The sequence below is a fragment of the Pelodiscus sinensis genome, chromosome 23, assembly GCF_049634645.1.
Source record: "Pelodiscus sinensis isolate JC-2024 chromosome 23, ASM4963464v1, whole genome shotgun sequence".
Classification (NCBI taxonomy): Eukaryota; Metazoa; Chordata; order Testudines; family Trionychidae; genus Pelodiscus; species Pelodiscus sinensis.
This window is the reverse complement of record NC_134733.1, coordinates 883883-897049: the sequence shown is the minus strand read 5'-3', so window position 1 is coordinate 897049 and position 13167 is coordinate 883883.

Below are 13167 nucleotides of genomic sequence, written 5' to 3'. Positions count from 1 at the left end.
CTGCTCTTCGCACGCCAAGGCTCCTGCACCCTTCCTGCCAAAGAAACCCCGGAGCCGTGCTCTGCCGAGTGTGCTGGCTGGGGCCAGGCTGGGTGTTGCAGGGGAAGGGCTGCGGCCCAGCGAGCCGTGAACTACAGAAAAATCTCCCTGCCTGGTATGGGGGGGTGGCTAGAGCTGGAGCCAGCTTCCCTGCAGCATGGGCTGTCTAGGAGTGAGCCAGCTGCAGCTGCATGCAGTGTGGGGCAATAGCTAGACTGGTGAGTCTCAGCCTCTTTACCATTGTGGGCCCCGCCTTCTATATGCTGCCTCTGGCCCAGTGTGCCCCTGGCCCCAGCTGTGCGCTCACTGAGCCACAAGCAGCCTGCATTGACCTAGCTCCTCCCTGTCAGGGCACCCTCCAGTGCCAGGAATCCCCCCTGCCCCCCAGCGGTTTGTGCCTGTCCCACCCTATGAAGAGAAGCTTGGGCAGAGGGCAGCCGTCCCTTCGACTCAGCTAGTGCCTGGCGCTGGAGGGGCGAGATGGAGAATCAGCTGGCAGGAAGCCTTGTGCCTGGCAGCCAGGTGAGGTAGAGGGGAGAGCACCCAGGGCACTGCTAGCTGTTCTAGGGCTATTGGGTGTGGGAGCAAATGCTGGGGGGGCGGCCTGTGCTGGCTGCCTGGCCTGAGTCTCAGCCCTTGAGCTGGGCCAGGTCCGTGTCTGCCCTGGAGATGAGGCTGTGAAAGGGGCTCCTGCGGGAGCCAGGCACACTTGGCCCCCTCCAGCTGAGCCGGTGATCCAGCCAGGGGAGCAGCTCCCCTCCCCCCAAGGGCTAAGGAATTCCATGCGGCAGGGCTGCAGAGCCAGCACCTTCTCCCCCAGGAGACACCAGCACCTGACTTCCAGCCACCCTAGTCCTTGACATCCGGTCTCCTGACTCCTGCTCCAGTCAGAGTGCAGCCCCAGCTTGAACACTGACCAGCAAGAGTCTCCCTGATGGCTGAGCTGCCTCCTGGAGGGTTCCTGCGCAACCAGCCACACAGCCTGCCGCCTCGGCGATGCACCTCGCGTTCCCAGTGCATCGCGCCTCCCACTGGCGCCCAGCGTCAGGCACAGGGACTTGTGCAGCACCAGGCAGCCGGGGCCCTGGGCCTCGTTGGGGGGCGGGGCACAAGCAAGAGGGGAACATGGTCTGGTGCCCACAAAGCCCAGTGTCCCCCAAGGTCAAGCAGCAGAGACGTCAACCAGCCTATGGCTGCACTGGTGGGTTCTTGCACAAGAACCCGCAAAGCACCCACCCTACCCGCCCACTCTTGTGCAAGAAGATTTAGTGCGGCGTTGGAAGAGGGGGCCTCTTGCGCAAGAACGACGTGCTTTTCGAACAAGTGTGAGCCCTCTTGCACAAGAGGGCAGTGTGGACGTGCACGAAAGACGTCTTGTGCAAGAAAGCCCTATGCCTAAAGTGGCCACCAGAGCTTTCTTGCGCAAGAGAGCGTCCACCCTGCCATGGATGCTCTTGCGCAAAAGCACACGGCTGTGTGGACATGTTCTTGCACAAGAACCCACCAGTGTAGACAGAGCCTCAGGGAGCAGGGCAGCTAGCGGATGAGATGGACACAGTAGCGCTCAGCATTTCAGCCTTGCCTGGGGCCTGGACCGCACTGCTCCCCCCAGCAACTGACCGGCCGGGTGCCAAGCACTAGCCTGCCAGCTCTTCCCTTCCAGCACAACCAGCGCCTGCTATTCCCTGGCTGCAGCACGCTACAGTGCAGCACCTAAGAGCTCACCACTGGGTCCAGCCTCAGGCTCCTGCTCTCAGAGGGGCTATATGGGGGGCAAGCCAACACTACACAGCCCAATGGGAGGGAGGGCCGCAGTGAGGGCTGTATGGCGCTACAAGCGGCAGTGGGGTGGAGGTGCCCTGGAGGCTGGGATGCCGTGCAGCGAGTCACACACCAAGCTGCACACGGGCCGGGCCAGCCTCCCACCCTGGCTGAAGGAGGCAGGGAGCCGCCTGCCACAGGTTGGCAGCAGAGGTAATAGTTGCCTCCTCAGTCTAGCAGAGTGGACCTGGGTGGGGAGGGGGGCAGAGGAGCCCTGCCCCAGGCGTCACTCAGCGTGTGACCCGCTGCACAGGGAGGGGGAGAGCGAAGGCTCGTGCCCAGGGCCACACAAGCTGTCTGGTGCAGGGGCGGTCCCTGGACCGGGGGCGGGGGAGTTGCCATTGGCGACGGTGGCCCCAATCACTGTAGCATCCTCCCCCCTCCCCAGAGTGGCCCAAGACACGTGCTGTTCCCACAAGACAAAGGAAAGGCGAGCGGGATTTGAGTCCCCCGGCCACGGGGGGGGGTAGGAGGCTGCCTGGCGCCCTGCACAGCTGACCAGAGGTTGAAGGGCCATTTCTCGTAGGGCACGTGCAACCCCCCCCAAGATGGGGGGACTAGGCACCTTCCCTGTCGCTGCTGGCTGAGGCCAAGGCCTGCTCACTGCTTGCCCCCCCAGCCCTGTGGTTGCAGGCTGGGGGCTGAGCTGGCCAGGGGCACTGGCCCAGTGGCAGGCGGGGAAGGGCTCCAGCAACACTTGCCTCTCCGGGCCCCTCTATCACAGCAGGACGGTGCAGGGCTCCAGCTGGCGCAGCCTCCCTGGGCTGAGCGCTCCGCAGGCACCGTGGTAACAGGCAGGGACACAGGATTTCCAGCCCGCCCCAGGTAGGCACTAGCACTTGAGCTGGTCGTGGGGAGGCGCTCGCCGTGCTGCCTGGTCCCCCCAGGGCCAGCGTCGGGCAGCCCTTGTTCAGAGGCCAGGTTGCCGTGGCTACAACTAGACTGCAGCCTTCTGTCTGACGATGCATTTCTGGGCGAGAGTGTCCAAAAAAACTTCTCCCGACAGCGCCCGCCCGCAGCGCATCGGAAAACGAGCCCTGCTGTCCCGACAGCGCCTGCCCGCAGCGCATCGGAAAACGAGCCCTGCTGTCCCGACAGCGCCCGCCCGCAGCGCATCGGAAAACGAGCCCTGCTGGCCCGACAGCGCCCGCCCGCAGCGCATCGGAAAACGAGCCCTGCTGGCCCGACAGCGCCCGCCCGCAGCGCATCGGAAAACGAGCCCTGCTGGCCCGACAGCGCCCGCCCGCAGCGCATCGGAAAACGAGCCCTGCTGGCCCGACAGCGCCCGCCCGCAGCGCATCGGAAAACGAGCCCTGCTGGCCCGACAGCGCCCGCCCGCAGCGCATCGGAAAACGAGCCCTGCTGGCCCGACAGCGCCCGCCCGCAGCGCATCGAAAACGAGCCCTGCTGGCCCGACAGTGCCCGCCCGCAGCGCATCGAAAACGAGCCCTGCTGGCCCGACAGCGCCCGCCCGCAGCGCATCGGAAAACGAGCCCTGCTGGCCCGACAGCGCCCGCCCGCAGCGAATCGGAAAACGAGCCCTGCTGGCCCGACAGCGCCCGCCCGCAACGCATCGAAAACGAGCCCTGCTGGCCCGACAGCGCCCGCCCGCAGCGCATCGGAAAACGAGCCCTGCTGGCCCGACAGCGCCCGCCCGCAGCGAATCGGAAAACGAGCCCTGCTGGCCCGACAGCGCCCGCCCGCAGCGCATCGAAAACGAGCCCTGCTGGCCCGAAAGCGCCCGCCCGCAGCGCATCGAAAACGAGCCCTGCTGGCCCGAAAGCGCCCGCCCGCAGCGCATCGGAAAACGAGCCCTGCTGGCCCGAAAGCGCCCGCCCGCAGCGCATCGGAAAACGAGCCCTGCTGGCCCGACAGCGCCCGCCCGCAGCGCACCGGAAAACGAGCCCTGCTGGCCCGACAGCGCCCGCCCGCAGCGCACCGGAAAACGAGCCCTGCTGGCCCGACAGCGCCCGCCCGCAGCGCACCGGAAAACGAGCCCTGCTGGCCCGACAGCGCCCGCCCGCAGCGCATCGAAAACGAGCCCTGCTGGCCCGACAGCGCCCTCCCGCAGCGCATCGGAAAACGAGCCCTGCTGGCCCGACAGCGCCCGCCCGCAGCGCATCGGAAAACGAGCCCTGCTGGCCCGACAGCGCCCGCCCGCAACGCATCGAAAACGAGCCCTGCTGGCCCGACAGCGCCCGCCCGCAACGCATCGGAAAACGAGCCCTGCTGGCCCGACAGCGCCCGCCCGCAACGCATCGGAAAACGAGCCCTGCTGGCCCGACAGCGCCCGCCCGCAGCGCATCGAAAACGAGCCCTGCTGGCCCGACAGCGCCCGCCCGCAGCGCATCGGAAAACGAGCCCTGCTGGCCCGACAGCGCCCGCCCGCAGCGCATCGGAAAACGAGCCCTGCTGGCCCGACAGCGCCCGCCCGCAGCGCATCGAAAACGAGCCCTGCTGGCCCGACAGCGCCCGCCCGCAGCGCATCGAAAACGAGCCCTGCTGGCCCGACAGCGCCCGCCCGCAGCGCATCGAAAACGAGCCCTGCTGGCCCGACAGCGCCCGCCCGCAGCGCATCGGAAAACGAGCCCTGCTGGCCCGACAGCGCCCGCCCGCAGCGCATCGAAAATGAGCCCTGCTGGGCCGAAAGCGCCCGCCCGCAGCGCATCGAAAACGAGCCCTGCTGGCCCGACAGCGCCCGCCCGCAGCGCATCGGAAAACGAGCCCTGCTGGCCCGACAGCGCCCGCCCGCAGCGCATCGGAAAACGAGCCCTGCTGGCCCGACAGCGCCCGCCCGCAGCGCATCGAAAACGAGCCCTGCTGGCCCGACAGCGCCCGCCCGCAGCGCATCGAAAACGAGCCCTGCTGGCCCGACAGCGCCCGCCCGCAGCGCATCGAAAACGAGCCCTGCATGCCCCAACGCTCACGCTACACGGACGCTCGCTCGCATGCAAGGCCACCCGGAACCACGTCAGCCAGGGTGGTAGCTGTCCGGGCTGGGGCCAACAGCACTTGGAACCTGTTTCTCTGCTGCCTGCTTTCCAACCTCTTTAGGGGCCAGCAACGCTCTGGCAGGGCCTGTGCTCGTTACCCAGCATTCGGACCCCACAGCATTCTTCATGACATGGCCCCAGAACGGCCCCTGAGCACGCGCTGGCCCCACATGGCCATGCTGCCTTCATGGCCCCACATGAGCTTGACACCAAGCTCAGCCTGTGCCTGTGTGCGGGAGCACGACCTTTGCACCCGCACCCCCACAGCGGTGAGATGGTTCTGGAGGCTGGACACCAGTTCCGACTGGTGGGACCAGCTGGTCATGGCGCGGTGGCTCCAAAACTTCACGTGGACGGTCACCTTTGTGGAGCATCCCTGCCCTTCAACGATGGGACACCCTGGAGAAGAGGGTCACCATCGCCTTCTGGAAGCTCGCCCCCCCAGACAGCTACTGGTCAGTGGGCAACCAATGCGGCTTGGGGAAGTCCACCACTGGGACTCCTGGCGGTAAGGCACTCTCCTTGGGCTGCAGTCCCTGTGGGGAGGGGAAGACAAGTTCTGGAAAGGAGGGTGGGGAGGAAAGCCTCGTCCCTGAGGGGTTCTGCTGTCCCGCCCTCACACAGCCCTGCTGCTGAGGGGATGCCATAGTGGGGGGTCTCCTGGGGTGTTGGGGGGAGGGAGGAGAGAGGGGCAGGCACCTCCGGAGGGCTCAGGCACTCCCTCTCATTCTCTCTTTCATGTGTTTGTCTGTCTCCTTGTGAGGGCCATCAGCTCCCTGCTGCTGTGCAGGCTCATCCGCCTGGGAGACCTGCACCCCATCATCACAGGATTTGCCTCTCTGGGGTTCCCGAGCGATCAATGGAACCCACATCCCACTCCGCCCACCAAGTCATTGAGCGGCTCAATACAGAAACCCCAAGGGCTACCTTTCGATGGTGCTCCAGGCCCTGGGCGAGCCCTGGACAGGTCACGTTTTGTTAGGTGGGCAGGCAGGGGCTTTTGAAACTCCAGACTCTACGGGGAGCGGCAGGTGGGCACATTCTTCCCTCGGCATGACTTTGCAGTTGGGGACACGCAGATGCCATTGGGGGACGCTGCCTTGCCCCGATGTCATGGCTGATGAAGCCGTACACTGGCCAGCAGGGACCAATTCAGTTCCCACTTCAGCTGGGCCCAAATCCAGGTGGAGTGCGCCTTCAGGCACCTCAAGGTGCCTGGACATGGGGGAGCACGGCCTCCCTGAGGTGGTGGCGGCATGTTGCGTGCTCCACAACATGGCGGAGAGGAAGGGGGAGAGGCCAGCCATGAAGGAAGACCCTTCGAACAGCACGGACGGCTGCATCCCCCAGGCCCATCAGGCCGAGGCGGGTCTCCAGGAGGCCCTGAGGGAGAGGTTCTCTCAAGGATCCCAGTCACTCTCCTCGGGGCCTCCCCACTAGGGCCCTCGGCCTTGCTCCACTATCCCTCTCCCACCACAACCTCGCCCTTCCCCCGGTCACCAAACTCTCACACACACCAGCTTTGATTTGAACAAAACAAACTTTGTATTTGACTTTCAATAAAATAAACTGGGGGGGAGGGGGAGCGGGACTCGGGGCTGGGAGTGGTGAGGGGCTGATGGGAAATGCCACCTCGGGTGTGGAGTCTTCAGCAACAGTGGGGTGGGCTGGAGGAGGAAGGGGCAGGGGCTGGGCGTGCCATGATTTCCACATGACGACATGTCCTGCTGCACAAGCTGGGCCCCTGCGTGGCTCCGCCAGGGTCTGCTGTACGTTGCGCAGGACACCCACGTGCTGCCTCACGGATCCTCAGGTGCATGGGGGTGCCCGGGGGTTGGGCAGCGGCGTGGATCACCCCTCGGCAACAGCTGGCCCGGCTGTGGAGAACACAGAGCGAGAGGCCGTCAGTCATCCATGCAGACACTGTCCCTGAGGCCGTGCCCTCTGTGAGCAGCGACCCCCAGAGAATGGGGATGTCCCAGGAGCAAAGCCCCAGCCCTGCCTCACAGGGGCCCCGCAGGGCCCAGGGGACCATGCAACCTGCTTCTCCTTCCCACCCTGCACCACAGACAGTGTCCAGCCACAGTGGGATCCCTTAGGCAGGAGAGGGGCCTGGAGTAACTGGCCCTCCCTCGGGCCCACACACACCTGCACCTGGCAGTTCTAGCTGCAGGAGCGGGTGGTGCCTCAGGCAGGCATGCCCATGTGCTGCACACAGCTCTCCTCGGTTTGTGCGGGGTCGTGCGTGCACCCTCGTGGCCCGCCTACTTCCAGCAGTAGCTGGTGGGGGGAGAGCGTCCCCCCCACAGTCAGACATGAGCGTCCCCGCCGCGGTCAGATGTGTGTGACCTCCCGAGACTTCCCCACGCACTGACTGAAGCACGATGTCCAGACCAAAAAGGCTGAGCCATGATCGTACCCTATCCCCTCTGCATCTGCCTCCCCCACCCTGTGTGCCCTCACCTGCTAACCCTGCCCCATCGTCAGACACGGCCAGGCCCAGGGGTACCAGCTCCAGAGTCAGCGTCAGGGTGCCGGCCGTGTCCTCCTCATCCTGCCCCTGCTGCCCCTCCTCCTGCAGCGAGCTCCACGGACAATGGCTCTCAGGAGCGGCCAACACACCTGAGGGATGCATCTGGAAGCCTGCAGACCAGCCGATGCCTCATGGCTACTGGCACGTGAAATGCAGACAGGTCACTTGAACATGTGACCAGCTTCAGTTTGGGAGACAGCAGGAATAGAAAAATCCCATGAGGCCATCTCCATCTTATCTTCAATCTTGCTCCTGATCCCAGATGCAGCCTTGCTAGGGACAGTGAGTGGAAAGGACTGCCGACCCGCCCTGATACAGGCTGGATACCAGAGACTTCTAAACTAGCCCTTTGTAACATCTCTGCTAAGAGCCTGCATCCAGAACGTGGTGATTGAGGCATGGAACGTATTCTTAACCTCACTCTCCACTTTCTCTTTCTTTATTAATAAAACCTTTAGATTTTAGATTGTAAAGGATTGGCCCAGTGTACTCTTGTGGGTAAGATCTAAAATGTAAATTCACTGGGGACTGCGGCTGGTTCTTTGAGACCAGGAGGACCTGTTCAGAGTTGGTGAGATTGGGTTTTATAACCTCTCACCTGTGTGTAAGGTCCAGGGCGGATTGTGGCACAGGGAGAGCTGGGATATCTGAGGGGTTTTGCTCATGAGGCTTCCTGCTGGCCAGCTTGGCAGCCGAAGTGCTCGATGTGAGTGGTTTGAGGCCTATTTGGGAAAGATCTCCAGTTGAGAGCAGTAAGTAGCCCTGGTTTTGAGCAATTCACTCCGAGCTGACGCCCTGGCCCGGTCCATCACACTCCACTGCACTGAAACAGCAGATCAGAGTGGTTACTGGCTGGGCCCATCCTGGTTTCTTAGGGCCACTCAGTTAAGTACAGCACTGAGGAAGCTCACACAAGAAGCAAGACAGGCAGCTGTAGATACATCTTGGTATTAATCATAAATCTCTGTATTAATCATTTTCTCATTGAAGTTTTTAACTTTATTCTACCGAGACTTAATACAAAGAACGAGTAAGGTAAAGAGAACAACGCTGTGGAGTGACTGACGGGTGAATGGCTAAGGCAGGGAAGACGAGCACCTCAAGGCAGTTGCAACGGTTGGAGAAGGGATGGAAGCCAGAACCAAGAACAATGAGATCTGTGAAGTGGGCTTATTGAAAGAAAACTGGACCTATGGACAGCAGCAAGCACCTGCTTTGGGAAGCCCCCTCTTTGAAGGTGAATGTGGCAGCATTGAGACACCAGCGAGAAGGCACCACTAAGATAATGCATATGCATATTTGACTCACAGATGATGCATATGCATGAGATGACTAACTGATGTAGATCTGCGGGAGAGGGAAGACATTATAAATCAAAGGCATTTTGCAGGGGGACCCCAGATTTCATCTTGTCAACATGGGAGCATCGATCCAGATCTGCAGAAGCCCAGCTCCACCCCTCCCCCACTTAAATCACCTGGCCAGTGCAGTTAGGGGGAGCAACTATTGGTAACAAGATGGGGGAGTGTGCGTGTGATAGCGTATGCACATAAAATAAATGTTGATTGACATACGTGCTACCAATAAAAGTGGCGTTTTGCCTTTTCCCGTGCAGTATAACACAGCTTGCAGCAGATGTTATGGGAGCTCTCCAGTAAACCAGACCATTTCAAGCTAGGCTGCAGGTTGATGACAACCTGACCCCCATCATCCCCTCCCCTTTCCTCCCCAAAGAAATGAAATACAAATGTTCAGGATAAAACCAACCCTGAGATCACTGGCCAGAGTGGTTCTGCAAGGAGACCAAATGGCAGCAGCTGGGGTGCCATTCCTGGGGTGTCATGGGCCTTTTCCACCTCCCTGCGAGCATTTTGTCCTGCTCAGGCAGGCCCCTCCAATGCTTCTGTCCACAACTCCTTGGAGCAGGGCCACACTCGGCTGCAGGAGAACCGTATGGTGACTTGCCTGCCTAGTGCGAAGATTGCGGATCTTTTGAGGTATCTAGACAGACTTCTGTGTAGTGGTGGGGAGGAGCCGGTGGTCGTGGTACATGTAGGTACTAATGACGTAGGGAATGGTAGGAGAGACGTCCTGGAGGCCAAATTTAGGTTGCTAGGAAAGAGACTGAAATCCAGGACCTGGAGAATGGTGGCATTCTCGGAAATGTTTCCAGTTCCACGCGCAGGGCCAGGTCGGCAGGCAGAGCTTCAGAGTCTCAATGTGTGGATGAGACGATGGTGTAGGGAAGAGGGGTTTGGATTTATTAGGAACTGGGGACACTTTTGGGAGAGGGGGAGCCTGTACGGGAAGGATGGGCTCCACCTAAACCAGGGTGGAAGCAGACTGCTGGCACTGAACATTAAAAAGGCCATAGAGCAATTTTTAAACTAAGAGATGGGGGAAAGCTGATTGGATCGGAGGGAGACTTCTTAGAGGAGAATCCATTGATGGAGATTGTCTAAGCTGTAGTCAGAAAGAGAGGAGGGGAGAGGACAGGAGGGGAGAAGACAAACCATGGGCCAGAGCAGACAAACAACCGCACCTAAAGGAATCCAATGCATCAGGGAAGGGCAGACAAATAAGCAGTGGCAAATTTTTAAAGTGCTTCTACACAAATGCTAGGAGTCTGACTAATAAGATGGGTGAACTAGAGTACCTCGTATTAAAGGAGGAGATTGACATAATAGGCATCACTGAAACCTGGTCGAATGAGGAAAATCTGAGAGACACAATCATACCGGGATATAAAATATATCGGAAGGATAGAGCAGGCTGGGTGGGTAGCGGGGTGACACTGTATGTGAAAGATAATGTAGAATCAAATGAAATAAAAATATTAAATGAATCAATATGTTCAATAGAATCAGTATGGATAGTAATTCCATTCTCCAACAACAAGAAATTAGCAGTAGGGATATGTTACTGACCACCTGACCAGGACAGCGATACTGACTTGAAATGGTGAGGGAGATTAGAGAGGCTACCAAAATAAAGAACTCTGTAATAATCGGGGATTTTAATTATCCCCATATTGACTGGGTACATGTCACCTCAGGAAGAGAAGCAGAGAGAAAATTCCTCAATGGCTTAAATGACTGCTTCTTGGAGCAGCTAGTGCAGGAACCCACAAGGGGAGAGGCAATTCTCAATTTAGTCCTGAGTGGAGTGCAGGATCAGGTCCAGAATATAACCGTTACAGGACTGCTTGGGAATAGTGACTATAACACCACAACATTTAACATTCCTGTGGTGGGAAGAACACCTCAGCAGTCCAGAACTCTGGCATTTAATTTCAAAAAGAGGAATTACGCAAAACTGAGGAGGTTAGTTAAACAGAAATTAAAAGGCACAGTGACTAGAGCCAAATCCCTGAAAGCTGCATGGAAACTTTTTAAAGACACCATAATAGAGTCCCAATTTAAATGTATACCCCAAATTAAAAAACATAGCAAGAGATCTAAAAAAGAGTCACAGTGGCTTAACCACCATGTAAAAGAAGCAGTGAGGGACAAAAAGGTATCTTTTAAGAAGTGGAAGTCCAATCCTAGTGAGATAAATAGAAAGGAACATAAACACTGTCAAATCAAGTGTAAAAATGTAATAAGAAAAGCAAAAAAAGATTGAGGAACAGCTAGCCAAAAACTCAAAAAGAAATAACAAAATGTTTTTTAAGTACATTAGAAGCAGGAAGCCTGCTAAAAAACCTGTGGGTCCCCTAGACCATCAAGATATAAAAGGGAGCAATCAAGGACGATAAAGCCATTGAGGAGAAACTAAATAATTTCTTTGCTTCAGTCTTCACGGCTGAGGACGTTAGGGAGATTCCCAAATCTGCACCCTCCTTTGTGGGTGATGAATCTGAGGAACTGTCCTGGATTGAAGTGTCATTAGAGGAAGTTCTGGAACACACAGAAAAACTTAATGTTAACAAATCTCCGGGACCGGATGGCATTCATCCAAGGGTTCTAAAAGAACTCAAATGGGAAATTGCTGAACTATTATCTGTGGTTTGTAACCTATCCTTTAAATCGGCTTCCGTATTTAATGACTGGAAGGTAGCCAATGTGACACCAATATTTAAAAAGGGCTCTAGAGGCGATCCTGGCAATTACAGACCGGTAAGTCTAACTTCAGTACCGGGCAAATTAGTCGAAACAATAGTAAAGAATAAAATTGTGAAGCACGTAGAAGAACATAAATTGTTGGACAAAAGTCAACATGGTTTCTATAAAGGGAAATCCTGTCTTACTAATCTATTAGGCTACGTCTACACTGGCCCCTTTTCCGGAAGGGGCATGTTAATTTCAGCTATCGTAATAGGGAAATCTGCGGGGGATTTAAATATCCCCCGCGGCATTTAAATAAAAATGTCCGCCGCTTTTTTCCGGCTTTTAGAAAAGCCGGAAAAGAGCGTCTACACTGGCCCCGATCCTCCGGAAAAAGCGCCCTTTTCCGGATGATCTTATTCCTACTTCGAAGTAGGAATAAGATCCTCCGGAAAAGGGCGCTTTTTCCAGAGGATCGGGGCCAGTGTAGACGCTCTTTTCCGGCTTTTCTAAAAGCCGGAAAAAAGCGGCGGACATTTTTATTTAAATGCCGCGGGGGATATTTAAATCCCCCGCGGATTTCCCTATTGCGATCGCTGAAATTAACACGCCCCTTCCGGAAAAGGGGCCAGTGTAGACATAGCCTTATAGTTCTTTGAAGGGGTTAACAAACATGCGGCCAAGGGGGATCCAGTAGATATAGTATACTTGGATTTTCAGAAAGCCTTTGACAAGGTCCCTCAGCAAAGGCTCTTGTGTAAATTACATGTCCATGGGATAAGAGGGAAGGTCCTTTCATGGATTGAGAACTGGCTAAAAGACAGGAAACAAAGGGTAGGAATAAATGGTAAATTTTCAGAATGGAGAAGAGTAACTAGTGGTGTCCCCCAAGGGTCAGTCCTGGGACCAATCCTTTTCAACTTATTCATAAATGATCTGGAGAAAGGGGTAAGCAGTGAGGTGCTAAAGTTTGCGGATGATACCAAACTGTTTAGCATAGTTAAGACAGAAGCAGACTGTGAGGGACCCCAAAAAGATCTCACCAAACTGAGTGATTGGGCAACAAAATGAAATTTAATGTGGATAAGTATAAAGTAATGCACATTGGGAAAAATAACCCCAACTATACGTACAGTATGATGGGGGCTAATTTGGCTACGACACAAATCAGGAAAGAGATCTTGGAGTTATCGCGGACAGTTCTCTGAAAACTTCCACACACTGTGCAGCGGCGGTCAAAAAGGTAAATAGGATGCTAGGAATTATTAGGAAAGGGATAGAAAATAAGACCCAGAATATCTTATTGCCCCTGTATAAAACTATGGTACGCCCACATCTTGAATACTGTGTACAGATGTGGTCTCCTCACCTCAAAAAAGATATTTTGGCCTTGGAAAGGGTTCAGAAAAGGGCAACTAAAATGATGAGGGGTTTGGAACGGGTCCTATATGAGGAGAGGCTAAAGCGACTGGGACTTTTCAGTTTAGAAAAGAGGAGACTGAGGGGAGATATGATAGAGGTCTATAAAATCATGAGTATTGTGGAGAGGGCCGATAAAGAAAAGTTATTTATTAGTTCCCATAATAGAAGAACTAGAGGACACCAAATGAAATTAATGGGCAGCAGGTTTAAAACTAATAAAAGGAAGTTCTTCTTCACACAGCGTGTAGTCAACCTGTGGAACTCCTTGCCAGAGGAGGCTGTGAAGGCTACGACTATAACAGAGTTTAAAGAG